Source organism: Dromiciops gliroides, chromosome 6 (assembly GCF_019393635.1).
Source record: "Dromiciops gliroides isolate mDroGli1 chromosome 6, mDroGli1.pri, whole genome shotgun sequence".
Classification (NCBI taxonomy): domain Eukaryota; kingdom Metazoa; phylum Chordata; class Mammalia; order Microbiotheria; family Microbiotheriidae; genus Dromiciops; species Dromiciops gliroides.
Genome location: NC_057866.1, coordinates 11,436,262 through 11,449,263, shown reverse-complemented (window position 1 = coordinate 11,449,263; position 13,002 = coordinate 11,436,262). Strand labels below are relative to the sequence as shown.

At 40.0% G+C, this 13,002-nt stretch overlaps 1 protein-coding gene across 4 annotated transcripts in view; it reads left to right on the top strand.

The window, feature by feature from the left end:
• RTN3 (reticulon 3) overlaps positions 1-13,002 on the top strand; it is a 55,719-nt gene that overhangs the window by 29,912 nt on the left and 12,805 nt on the right. The window lies entirely within an intron of this gene.

Genomic DNA, 13,002 nt, shown 5'->3' with positions numbered 1-13,002 from the left:
TTTAAATTTGTGTTACGCTTCCTTTTGATTCTTTATGTAGGCAAGTCTGAAGTTCATTTCTGTATTTACCCCCCCCCCCCCCCCCCCCCCCGGCTCTGTTGTGTGAGAGGCAGTCAATGATACTTTGTTTTCTGTGTGTTATAAATCTGAGTTTGAGTGTAGAGGAGGCAGGGTTGTTCTAATGGAGGAAAACCTTTTTTTTTCTGGGTCTGAAGGAAATGCTGGCTGGAAAAGGTTCCCACAAATTTTGGGCTGTGGCCAGATTCGTCCATAGAAGGAGGGCATGCGTGTCCACATTTCACAGTAACAGCGTTGTGCTCTTTATCAATGGCGCTTCTGTGCCATTTTGAGAGTGATTTATTTGGCTGAACAAATCTATAGCAAAGCAGATTGTGAACCCATTTTACCACCCACAAAAGTTGAATTAAAATTTAAAGTATCATCTAATTAAAGTAATTCTTTATATTTACAACTTGAAAAGTAGTTACGCTAAACTGTGTAAAAGCTGACAAAGACAAGAAAGTCACAATTTGGGTACAAGTCTTCGGCTTTTCTCCTAAAATGGATTATAAAATGATTTAACTAGCTGTGTTATCAGTCCATCTTCATTTAACAACATCGATTTCCTTCAAGAATGCTAATCATATTGCTGTATAATGATTGACACTAAGCCAGTATCTCTGTATTGTAAAGAAAGAAAGATGTAGTAGATAGTAAGTAATTAGGAGTGGGATTTTTTTGTTTGTTTAAGGAAAAGTTATATCTTACTCCATCTTTCTCTTTTTCATATAAAACATTTGAGTAATCTCTCTAGTCCTGTGATTTTGTGAAACTTTTTTTTTTTGGTGACTTTGGAAACCTGGATTAAAAACCAGCCCAATGGAAGTGACTGAAATAGGGAGTTGATCAAGGGGTCTCGCCTAGTGTAGCAGTTAAAAAAGGGGTGAAGGGACTAATTTATGGAATTTATTTAACATTGGTCTGAATGTTATTTTTCTCAGCTTGACTTTTCAATTGCTGCCCCCTTTTAGTTTAAATGAGGTACTGCATGAAACCTGGATAAGTAATGTATAGGGTTAGGGTTACTGGATAAGTAAAAGTTTGCTGAAACAGATTTCTAAAAGTATAATTTTTGTTTCACTCACCAAACTATGTGTCTGAAGGAATGAAAAGGCATTTACTAATCAATTACTATATACAAAGCACTATGCTGGGTGCTAAGAGTACACATAGACAGCTGGAAAACTGGCCCTGTTCTAGAGGATCTCAAATTTAACAGGGAAGGCAATAATGGAAGTGGTTTCTGCTCAAGTCAGTTTCTGCTATGGAAAGACTTGATAGTGCCAAGGATACCAAAGCAATTGTGTTGTGTGTTTTTTCCTTTTTGTTGTTGTTGTTGTTGTTGTTGTTGTTGTTTTGGTGAGGCAATTGGGGTTAAGTGACTTGCCCAAGGTCACACCACTAGTTAAATGTCAAGTGTCCAAGGTCGGATTTTAACTCGGGTCCTCCTGCATCCAGGGCCAGTGTTTTATCCACTGCACCACCTAGCTGCCCCCGTGTGTTTTTTCCAAAATCAAATAAAAGGGAATCTAAATTTTAAAGTAAATCAGATTATTTCCAGTGACAGTTCCTGGTAGACATTGAAGTGATTGGGGATAGGGGTGATAGTCATAACTTGCATTCTGTAGGTTCTAGAGGTTTGCAAAATACTTTGTATATATTCACTCGTGTGGTAAAGACAGAGTGCCCATGGCATAAAAAGTGGTTGAATTGTTTTTCCTTTTCCTAACAACCTGCCAACTAGATTAGTCTGGGGATCAGTGGCTTCTAGAAGTTATCCAGGTTTCATCTGTGGGTTTCTCATAGCTGCAACACAGTTAAAAATTACATATGTTCTCTGTTCATAATGAGACTGTGGTTAGCAAAGTGAAGATTGAAGAGCATTTTAGAAGCTTAATTTAAATCAAAATGAAAGTTTTACCAGTTTAATATATTTCTTGCCTATGTCTTTGCTGAGTTTTCTAGATTTCTGCTCATATTTAGTTGCTTTAAGTTTCACACATGTCCCTCCTTAGAAACATACCTTTCTTGCCTCTCAACTTCCCACTCAGATGTGAAGTGATACTAGTGGTCCCTCAGGAGGCCTAAACAGTACTGGTTCCTGACATTGGCTATCACTTCCTCCTCTCCTTCAGCTCTATTAGGGTGTATAGTGGCTGGGGATGGAAAGATTCTATACCCTGGTATGAATGAAATGTAAGCATTTAACTAAATACATTATACAACTCATATAATAAACATAGCAGAAATAATTTTTCCCCTTCGAATTCCCATGAATTGGATTGACCTTGTGCCTATTGCTAAGTGAAAACTATCCTTGTACCATAGATTTCCAATCCTGGTCCAGAATATTTCAGGGATACCAAGAACTAGCACTTTTTCAGTAAGTAAATATTAATCTCTTGTTGTAAGCAGGGCATTGTGGTAGATTATGGGAGAAGAGACAAAGTTTAAAATCAAATGGGATCCCCTCTTGGAGCTTAGGTCTAGACTAGTAGGATAAGACACTAATACAAATTCCTAAAATACATAGGAGAAAAGCAAACATGCGTCAGGGGAAAATTACTAGGCCTGTTGGAGAAGCAATGATAGGCCCAGTTGACCAAAAGAATGGAGTTCATGGAGAATGGAAGGTAGTATAAGATAAGACTGGGGGGGGGGGGCAGCTAGGTGGCACAGTGGATAAAGCACCAGCCCTGGAGTCAGAAGGACCTGAGTTCAAATGCGACCTCAGACACTTGACACTTACTAGCTGTGTGACCCTGGGTAAGTCACTTAACCCTCATTGCCCCACCAAAAAAAAAAAAAGACTGGAAGGGACAGAGAGTGGTTCCAGATAGCAGCTGTCTTTGAATCTTAAGAGTTTAAACTTGACTCAGTAGTAGTTATGGACCTGTTTGGTAGTCTGGTAATGCCTATGAACCCTTCCTCAGAATATTGTTTTTAAATGAATAGAATAAAATACAGGGGACAGCTAGGTGGTGCAGTGGATAGAGCACCAGCCCTGGATTCAGGAGTACCTGAGTTCAAATCCGGCCTCAGACACTTAACACTTACTAGCTGTATGACCCTGGGCAAGTCACTTAACAAATTTAGGGTTTTCTGGAAAAAAAAAAGAATGAAATACAGGAAACCAATTATTTTGAAATGGAGTTATCAGAAGTATTTTACCAACTGTGATGTGCCTTATTAATGCATTAATAGCATAACTACATCTAAAGTTCAGGCAAGTTAAAGGCTATAATAACAGAAATTTCAAATTATTGAGGACTATAAACTCTAGTTTGAAATGTGCACATGCAACAACTGTAAATATCTGTAACACATGAAAATATCTGTGATTTCTCTTTGGTGACAGTCACGGATACTGCTGATAATACTATGGTTTGTTGCCTACATTCATAACTGATGGAAACGCTAAGTTTTAGTTAGATGTTAGTGAAAATGAAGATGTAATTTTTTTCCCCATCCAAGTTCACAGGTCTCCTGAAACTTATCTGTGGACCCAGATTAAAGATCCCTGCAGTAGAATAAGGAACTGTGGAAGCTTGCTTAACAGACACGTGACAGGACATAATCTGTGTATAAGAAAAGTTTATGTGACTACAATCTTGTAAAGGAATACAACTGTGAAAGATTTGAAAACTGATAAACGCTGTGTGAAGCCCCTAGTGATGAATCTTGTTTTCCACTTGTGAGGGCCAAAATTTGATATACTGAGTGTTATTTGGGTGACTCGCCTTAATATTGGGGTCCCGGAAATATGAGGATCCTTTAAGGTTTAACCCTCCCCTCTGAACAGCCCTTTTTTAGATATTTCTCCCAGGCCAATAAGAAAGGAACCTCTAAGCTTTAGTTCACAAAAGGATCAGATTTTATTACTTGAAAATTAATTAAACAACAAAGGTGAAACTAATAAAAATCAAAGATAAGAAAATAGAAATACAGATATTCTTAACTGTAAGCTTAACCCAGACCGTTCCCAATTAAGCTAGTTCAAAGGAATTTAGGGTTTTCCGTAAGTAACTCACCAAACAACTGAACAGCCCGCCAGCCAGTCTAAGGTTGCTTGCGCAGAGACAGCAGTTGCCTGAGACAGAGCAACAAACACGGGCCACCAGCTCAAGAGCCCCAGCAGAAAGAGCCAGCATGAGCTCCTGTACTGGAAGTAGCCTGCCTCCCTTCTGGGAGTGTTCAATGTCCCCTCCCCCAAAAGGGGAGGTCCTTCAAAAAGCTGCCTGTAACCTGGGGTGGGCCAGGTGTGGCCCCTCCCAAATGAGTTAGCTAAAAACAGGAATATTAATCTTTACCACAAATAATTTTTACCACACACTTCTCAGCAGAGAGATGTTATGCTAGAAGAGTTCAGGATGAGATAGGTTTGCAGACACTGCCAAATCAGTTCTGCTTGATTATACTTACTACAAGGGAGGGACTAAGGGGAGTGGGAAATAATTTGAGTGATGCCAGGAAAATGTATGTCAGTGAAACATTTTGAAAATACATAAAAGAGCAGAAATAAGTTCAGAAAGAGACAAAGACAGTTTTACAACTACTGTGGTAAATTTATTACAGATTTTAAAAAACCAAGCCTCCATAATGGAAATTCATGGTTTTTAAATACAATTCTCTTCCTTTTATTTGTATACAGAAATTGCCATGTTTCTGAATGTTTCCAAATTCATAATAAAGAACATTTTTATTAAAATGTTTTAGTGTCATAAAGGATAGATTTGATAGGGAAAGAATGAAAATAGAGATACCTGTTAGAGGAGTATTGTAATAGTTCAGGTACATGACAATAGAGGTCTGTACTGTTAGTCAGGACTATAAAACATAAGAGAAATTTTAGAGATGGAATCATCAGCACTGGGTAACTCATTACAAGAGAAGTTACCATGAAGTCAGTTATCTCTGTGCAGATGACTTATAGGTGTATATATTGTGTTCTGGTTTCCTTTCTGAGCTGTAGTTCTGCATCACTTGAATCCAAACTTAACATGTCCAAAAGAGAACTCATTGTCTTTCCCCTGAAACTCCTCCTTTTTCCTAATCTATTTCTTTTGTGGGTAGTGCCATCGTTCATTTCCAGTTACCAAGATTCACAACCTGAATCATTCTCAGTTTTATGCTCTCTCTTATTCATTTCCTTCCCCATCCATTCAGCTGCCAGGTCTTTTTGTTTATTCTTCCTTGAAATCTTCATTATATGCTCTCTCCTGAACAATTTTTTGTTTAAAAATGTTCAATTAACAAGCATTTCTGTTCTTTTCCTACTCTTTACTCCTGTTGAACAAAACCAAGAAAAAACCCTTGTAACAAAATGTGTAGTCAAGCAAAGCACATGATTCCTGCATTGACCATATCTTAAAATGTCTGTCTCTTTCTATATCTTGAGTCTCTTTCACTTCTCTGTTGGGATCTGGATAGTATGCTTTATTTTTGGTCCTTACTTCTCACATTTTTCTTTATAATATTGTATAAATTGCTTCCCTTCATAACCTATCCCCCTCCTTCCTACCTTTCCAGTCTTCTTACACCTTACTCCCTGACAAATACTCTTTGAGCTGGAGACATTGACCTCCTTGTTGTTCCATGAATTAGACACATTGTCTCTCGGCTGCAGGGACCTTCTTTTGTTGGGGCCCCTTATGCCTGGAATGCCTCTTCATCTCTGCCTACTGGCTTCCCTTTATTTAAATCCCAACTAAAATTTCAAAATAAGCTTTTCCCAGCTCCTCTAATTCTGGAGTCTTCCCTCTTTGAATTATCCTTTTTTAGCCATATATATATATATATATAGCTTGTGTGTATGTATTTGTTTGACTTCTTCATTAGACTGTGAGCTCAGCTGAAATAGTCCATCTCATCTTTTCTTGTGTGTGTGGGGGGGGGGGCAGTTGGGGTTGAGTGACTTGCCCAGGGTCACACAGCCAGTAAGCGTTAAGTGTCTGAGGACAGATTTGAACTCAGGTCCTCCTGAATCCAGGGCCAGTGCTCTATCCACTGTGCCACCTAGCTGCCCCCATCTCATCTTTTCTTAAGGCATAATATATTAAATTTATAAACCATAATTTGTTTTGTCATTACCCAATTGGTGGGCACTTTCTTGGTTGCTACAAACCTCTACACAAATAGCTGCTATGGATATTAATGTACAAATAAGTCTTTTTCCTCTTTCTTTGAACTCTTTGGGCTATATATAGGCCTCATATTAGCCTATTGCTGGGTCAGAGGTATGCACAATTTAATGACTTTTGAGGCATAGTTCCAGAAATTGCTTTTCAGAATGGCTGAATATCCGGGGCAGCTAGGTGGCACAGTGGATAAAGCACTGGCTCTGGACTCAGGAGGACCTGAGTTCAAATCTGGCCTCAGACACTTGCCACTTACTAGCTATGTGACCCTGGGCAAGTCACTTAACCCTCATTGCCCCAGGGGTATCCTGCAGAATGGCTGGATATCACCAATAACACAATAGTGTGTATTTTCCTGTAGCCTCCCAATCATTTTGTTCTACCAGGCTTTTTTTCCTATCTTATTTCTGCCTGCTCATATCCTTTGACCATTTATCAGTTGAGATTATCTCTCGTTTTGTGATGAAATCTTTCCCTATCCCTAGATCAGAAAGGTAATTTTTTTTCCTTGTTGTTACATAATTTTCTTTTGATGTTACCACATAAAAGTCTAAGTCTCATATGTGTTTGGAATTCATCTAGATAACACAGTATGAGATGTTGGTCTGTACCTAACTTCTGCCCCATTGCTTTCCAGTTTTTCTGATAGGTTTTGTCCTTACCCAAGTATTTGAAGTCTTTGCTTTGTGTATATTATTGATCTTATCTGTTGATCGGCCTTTCTTGTGTTTGTTTTTTTTAACTAATTATGAAGGAGTTTGGTGATGACTGCTCTGTATTATAGTTTGGCATGTATAAGAGCATCGGCTATCTAAGGACCAGAGGTTGTATAATTAGGGAAGTGTCCCTGATAAAGTTAGATTTATCAAAGGTCGGATCGTCCTCTTGGAAGAATTAGAACCAGCATCGGAGGCCATCTAGTCCGAGCTGTACCAGACCAAGAATCCCTTCTACAGCCACGGAAGCCATAGATTTAGAGCAGGAGAGAGATCTTACAGTTCACTTGGTCCAACCTCATTTTAAGTTGAAGAGGAACCCACTTTGCATCAATGAGCTCATTCCTCTTTCAGACACCTTTGATAGTTGGAAAGTTTTCCCACATGTTGAGCTAAAAGTTCTTTTCTGCAACTTTTACCTCATTATTCCTAGTCTAGCCCTCTTGGAATAAGAGGAGCAAGGCTGGGAAGTTATCATGGCCACTCCCTCCAGTTTTCTTCAGGCCTAGCTTCTTAAACTGTGGGTTGCAACCCCACGTGGGGATTGTGATACATACTTACATACCTGGAGTCGTGCAAAAATTTCTGAGCAAAAAGGGATTCTGAGTGGGAAAGTTTAAGAAGTGCTGCTCTGGGTTAAACATCCTGTTGCTTCAGTCAGTCTTCATGTTAACAGTCTCCAGTCACTTCACCATCCTAAATGCACCTCAGCTTGTATATGGTGTTAAAATGTCCCATAGAATTGAACACCATCATCACTTATGTGGTATTGGAAGGTTTGCAAAGCACTTAACAAATATTTTATCATTTTGTTCTCACAGCAAGGTAATGTTATCTCCATTTTACATTTGAGGAAACTGAGATAGACAATAAAGGACTTGTCAGGGGGTCACCTGACTAGTGAGACCAAATCTGAACTCTTCTTCCTGATTTCAGACCCATCCCTATCCATGAAGATTTCTGGCCTCTTTTCTGGAAAATGTATCATTTAAAGTAACCTCTAGGGGGCAGCTAGGTGATGTAGTCGATAAAGCACCAGCTCTGGATGCAGGAGGACCTGAGTTCAAATCCGGCTTCAGACACTTGACACTTACCAGCTGTGTGACCCTGGGCAAGTCACCTAACCCTCATTGCCCAGCAAAAAAATAAAATAAAAAGTAGTATAGGATAGCATTCATTTTTTGGCTGTCATGGCACATTGTTGAATCGTACTGAGTAGTGTAGACAGACCATTTGAGCCCTGAGATCTTTCTTTCATGGATTACTCATGTACGTAACAGAAACGATGCCTCCTTCACTTCAAAGAGTTTTAAAATGAGGGGGCTTAATTCATTTCCCCTAACCATTTTTCAGTTCCTTTACTTGGCTGCAAATTATTCTCAAAGTGAATGGTTATGTAGTAGCCCTGGGGGGGTGGGGTAAAGAAAATCTACACACAAGATTCAAGCCCCATTTTCCCCCACCCAAATCTCCTACTGAAGATCTTCTGATATTCCCATTGGGGTAGCTAGGTGACACAGTGGATAGAGCACTGGCCCTGGAGTCAGGAGGACCTGAATTCAAATTTAACCTCAGATACTTGACATTTACTAGCTGTGTGACGCTGGGCAAGTCACTTAATCCCAATTGCTTCACACATCCAGGGCTATCTCAAGTCATCCTGTGGCTCTGGAGGGGGAGAGTGAGGCCAGTGACTTTGCACAGCCCACCCTCACTTAAATCCAATTCACTGCAAGTCATGACATCACTTCCAGACCTCATGGTCCTCTTAGAGAATAACAAAAAAACAACAACAGATCCCTATTAGGCACAAGGTAACCTGATCAGTATCAGAAAACTCAAAATCTGGTCATAGAACTTAGATGTTCAAAGGAAATACATGTCCCAAAAGTGCAGTTTTAAGGCTGTTAGTTAAAGGATATATCTCTTTTGTTAAAGGATATATCTCCCATCCAGGTGAAGGTGGGAGTTGAACACTGTGAGAACAGACTTTTGTATTGGTATCCAGGTTGGGAGTGATGTTTGGTATTTCTCTCAGTTGCAGTGGTATGGCAGCCCCAAAGAGGGCTTCCTAGCTTTCTCACTTTGAACAGGAAGTCCCACCTCTGATTGATGAAGATCCAGAATAGTGATGGAGGGAGGTACTATATCCAGATGACTGCTTTTCAGGTCTCGAATGCAGTGATTGGCTAAAGGAAGGGAGAATATGTGAGTGAAATGTTTTCTGATTTTATTAAAATGAGTTATTGAGAGGGAAGGGGAGGGTTTGTCCTATGATTCTATGGCATCTAGATAATGCAGTGGGTAGAGTGCTGGACCTGGGGTCAGGAAGACCTGAGTTCAGATCTGGCCTCAAGACACTTAGGAGGGATGTGACTCTGGGCACAAATCACTTCATCTCTGTTTGCCTCGGTTTCCTCATCTCTAAAATGGGGATAATAATAGCATCTACCTCCCAGGACTGTTGTGAGCATCAAATGAGATGTTTGTAAAGTTCTTAGCACAGTTCCTGGCATATAGTAAATGCTATATAAATGTTAGCTGTAATGAAGACATCCAAGCCCCAATTTGTACTTTTTGTATTACTAGGCAAAGAAAGAGAGATTATGTCCCAAAAAGAACAAAGAGAGGGAAAGGATACATATGTTCAAAATGACTTATAACAACTCTCTTCGGCTGTCAAAGAATGGGAAACTGAGGGATTGCCTACCCGTTGGGAAATAAATGACTGAACAAGGTGTGGTATGTGAATGTAATGGGATATTTTAGTACTTTGTAAGAAACAACAAAGGAAGTGGTTTCAGAGAAATTTGGGAAGACTTGTATGAACTGATGGAGAGTGAAGTGAACAGAGCTAGGAGAACAGTGTGTGCAGTAACAACAGTATTGTAAAGATGATCAACTTTAAAAGTCTTAGGAACATTGATCAACACGGTGACCAACTACACTTCCCCAAGATTCATGATGAAACAGGCTACTCACGTCCTGATAAATAACAGTAATAGTATAGATTGACTTTGTTTTTGACATGGCAAATGCAGGAGTTTATTTTGGTTGATTTTACATGTTTGTAACAAGGCATTTTGGGTTGTTTTGCTTTCTCAATGGTGAGAGCTCAAGAGTTGTTGAGAAGTTGGAGGAAGAGAAGGTGGATCTTTTGTTTTTAAAAAAGCACCTTAATTTTCTAAAAAATGAGAGTTTGGGAGCAAAGAGATGGAAAGAGTAAATAGCTTAATAAAGTTCAGGCTTCCCCCTTCTCAAACCTTTTGTTGTAATACAAAACCTTACCCTAGTAACTGACTCCCTAAAAATGAGAATACACCAAATAGAAGTTGACTCTTGTGTCAATAAGAAGTATTAAAATCAAAAGATTGAAAAAAATCGAAAAAAAATCTAAGATACCTCATATCAAAAATGAGTGCTCTGGAAAATGGATCGAGATGGGGATAATTTAAGAAAGCCATGACCAAAAAAAGATCCTGGATATCATATTTCAGAAAGCATGAAAAGAAGACTGTCCAGACACATTAGAACAAGAGGGCAAAGAGAGAGGAAAAGGAATCCACCAATCACCTCCCAAAGAAATCCCAGATTAAACTCATGGGATCATCGTCAACAAAATCCAAAGTCTCCAAGTCAAAGGAAGAAGACTCTTTGGACTGAGCTCACACCAGCCCAGGAATACCACGTGGCATTCCTTTGTTTTTATTGCATCTGAAAAAGAGGTTGTCCCCTCGTCTGAAGGGCAGATAGCAAGCCTGTGAGTTGAAGGAAGGATTCCACTGACTTCAATTGGAATCTGATTAATTCTGGTTTTAATATTTAAGTAATGTAACTCTGCTTGTGACTTAGTAGAATTTGACTCATTGGATATGCTTATAAATTAGGTAAGGATCTATAATGTGACACAATTTTCATTTTGAATTTTGTAAAAGCACCCTATAAACATAAGTTAAAAGAAAAACTAGTAGTATTTATTTATTCACACATTTGCCCCCTTCATTCCTTACGCTATAAGAATAGACATAGTGGCAACTGATAACTTAATTCATTTCGATGAATATTTATGATGCATTTTACTATTTGCAGAGCATAAGACAGGAATACAAAAATTCCCTCCAGGTGCTTACAGCCTACTAAGGAGGATACAACCATGTTCACCCTTAAATATAATACAAGGGAGTGTAATCTAGGCACATGTGAGATCCAGAGTAGTTTAGGAAAATTTGAGGAGCGAAAATACTTTTAGCTGAGAGGGTGGTAGGTAATCAAGGAAATTTTCATAGAGAAGGGGACATAGATGCTGAGCTTTGAAAGTAAAGAAACGTTTTACTAGGCAAATATGAGGGGAGAGGAGACATTCTAAGTATGCAGCATGACAGAATAAGTGGAGTTGGAAGGGCAGCAGAGCCTAATCAGGCAGTCACTAGTAGTCTTGTTTCGGCAAGAATGTAGGACTGATGGAGCAATAATGTGAAATAAAGTTAGAAAGCTAAGTTGAAACCAGCTTGTGCTGGGCTTTGAATGCCAGGGTAAGATCCTGTACCAGCGTGGAACCACTGAAAGTTTGAGTCAAGAGTAGATTGAGTTGACATGTGCCTTGGCTGCTCTGTGGAGAATGCATTGGAAACAGACTAGGACACCATCTGGGAATAACCTAAATGGTTAGAATGTGATTGGAATTATGGAAGAGTAGACATATGAGTGGGGGATGGGATCGCAAAAGAATGTCCTTGGTGGGGAGTAGGATATATATTATAGAAACAGGTTTACTTAAGAGAGGTGCCCAGGGTGACCCTGCCAAGGCCCGGCTTAAACCTGGATCTTACTACTACAGCTGCCTATCTAGTAAGGCATGCTGCCGAACCAGGCTTAAAAACTGATTGGATGTAGGGGGGTGGGAGGGAAGAGCCAGCTGATTGAGTAGTGTCCATCCTGGCTAATTAAGAAGGTGTTAGTTACCCTGTTGGATTACCTTGTATTGAACTGCTTTGTCTTTATTCTCTGTATCCGTTTGTGCGTCTGCCACTGTCCCCCTTTTGTCTCTGTCTCATTTTTACCCCCATTCAAATGTAAGTTGTAGTAGGGACTATTTCCTTTACTGTATGTGCATCCTCAACATTGTGCTGAGCACACTGTAAGCTCTTAAGAAATGCTGGGGGGGGGGGCAGCTAGATGGCACAGTGGATAGAGCACCGGCCCTGGATTCAGGAGGACCTGAGTTCAAATCCGGCCTCAGACACTTGACACTTACTAGCTGTGTGACCCTGGACAAGTCACTTAACTGCAATTGCCTCATCAAAAAAAAGAAAGAAATGCTGGGAGATGGACTGGTGCTGGCTGCTGGGCAAGGAAAGGTACATGTGGGTTAGTGAGTTTCATTTTGCATTTGAGCTGTCAGAGGACTCTCCAGGTAGCTGGATCTTTTACTAAAGAGCCTGTTGCATTCCAAACCTTGTGCTAGGCTCTGGGGATATAGAAATATAAAGCCATGTCTAGAGAGGGACATGAGAGGTGGAGGTAAAGAAAGGAGCTCATTCCAGGCGAGGAGGGGGAGAGAAGGTTACATAAATAGGTCGTTTACACAGCCGTGGGAGGGCATAACCCAGGCCAAGTAGTGCAGAGATAGGGGTGGGGAGACAGGCAGCCTAGAGGGCTGTGACCAGCAGTTGAAATCAAGGGCAGGCAGGTAGAGGGAGAACACAGAGAGGGCAGTGTCTGGTTTGCTGCAGAGCCAGGCCCGGGATGGGAGCCAAGGGGATGAGTCGACTGACTTGAGAAAAGGAATGAAAAACAGGTTTGCCAGATCAGGGGTATAGAAGTAGGAAGAAAATGCAATCTTGGCATTCTTTCAGTCCTCAAAGAAAAACAAGCATTAAACCAGCACTAACAAAGTGCTTTCTAGTGTTGTTTCTTTGGTAAGAGACAAAAAGATGAGCGGATCCGTTGTTTATAAGTAGCATTTCTAAAATGCTGAAGCATTCTTAAAAGGTTTGGCAAGTCGCCTGTATAATAAGTATTACAGTTAACAGACTCTCCTTTACAATCAGCCAGCCAGCCTGAGTTTATTACTGTTCTCTCAGAGTCTA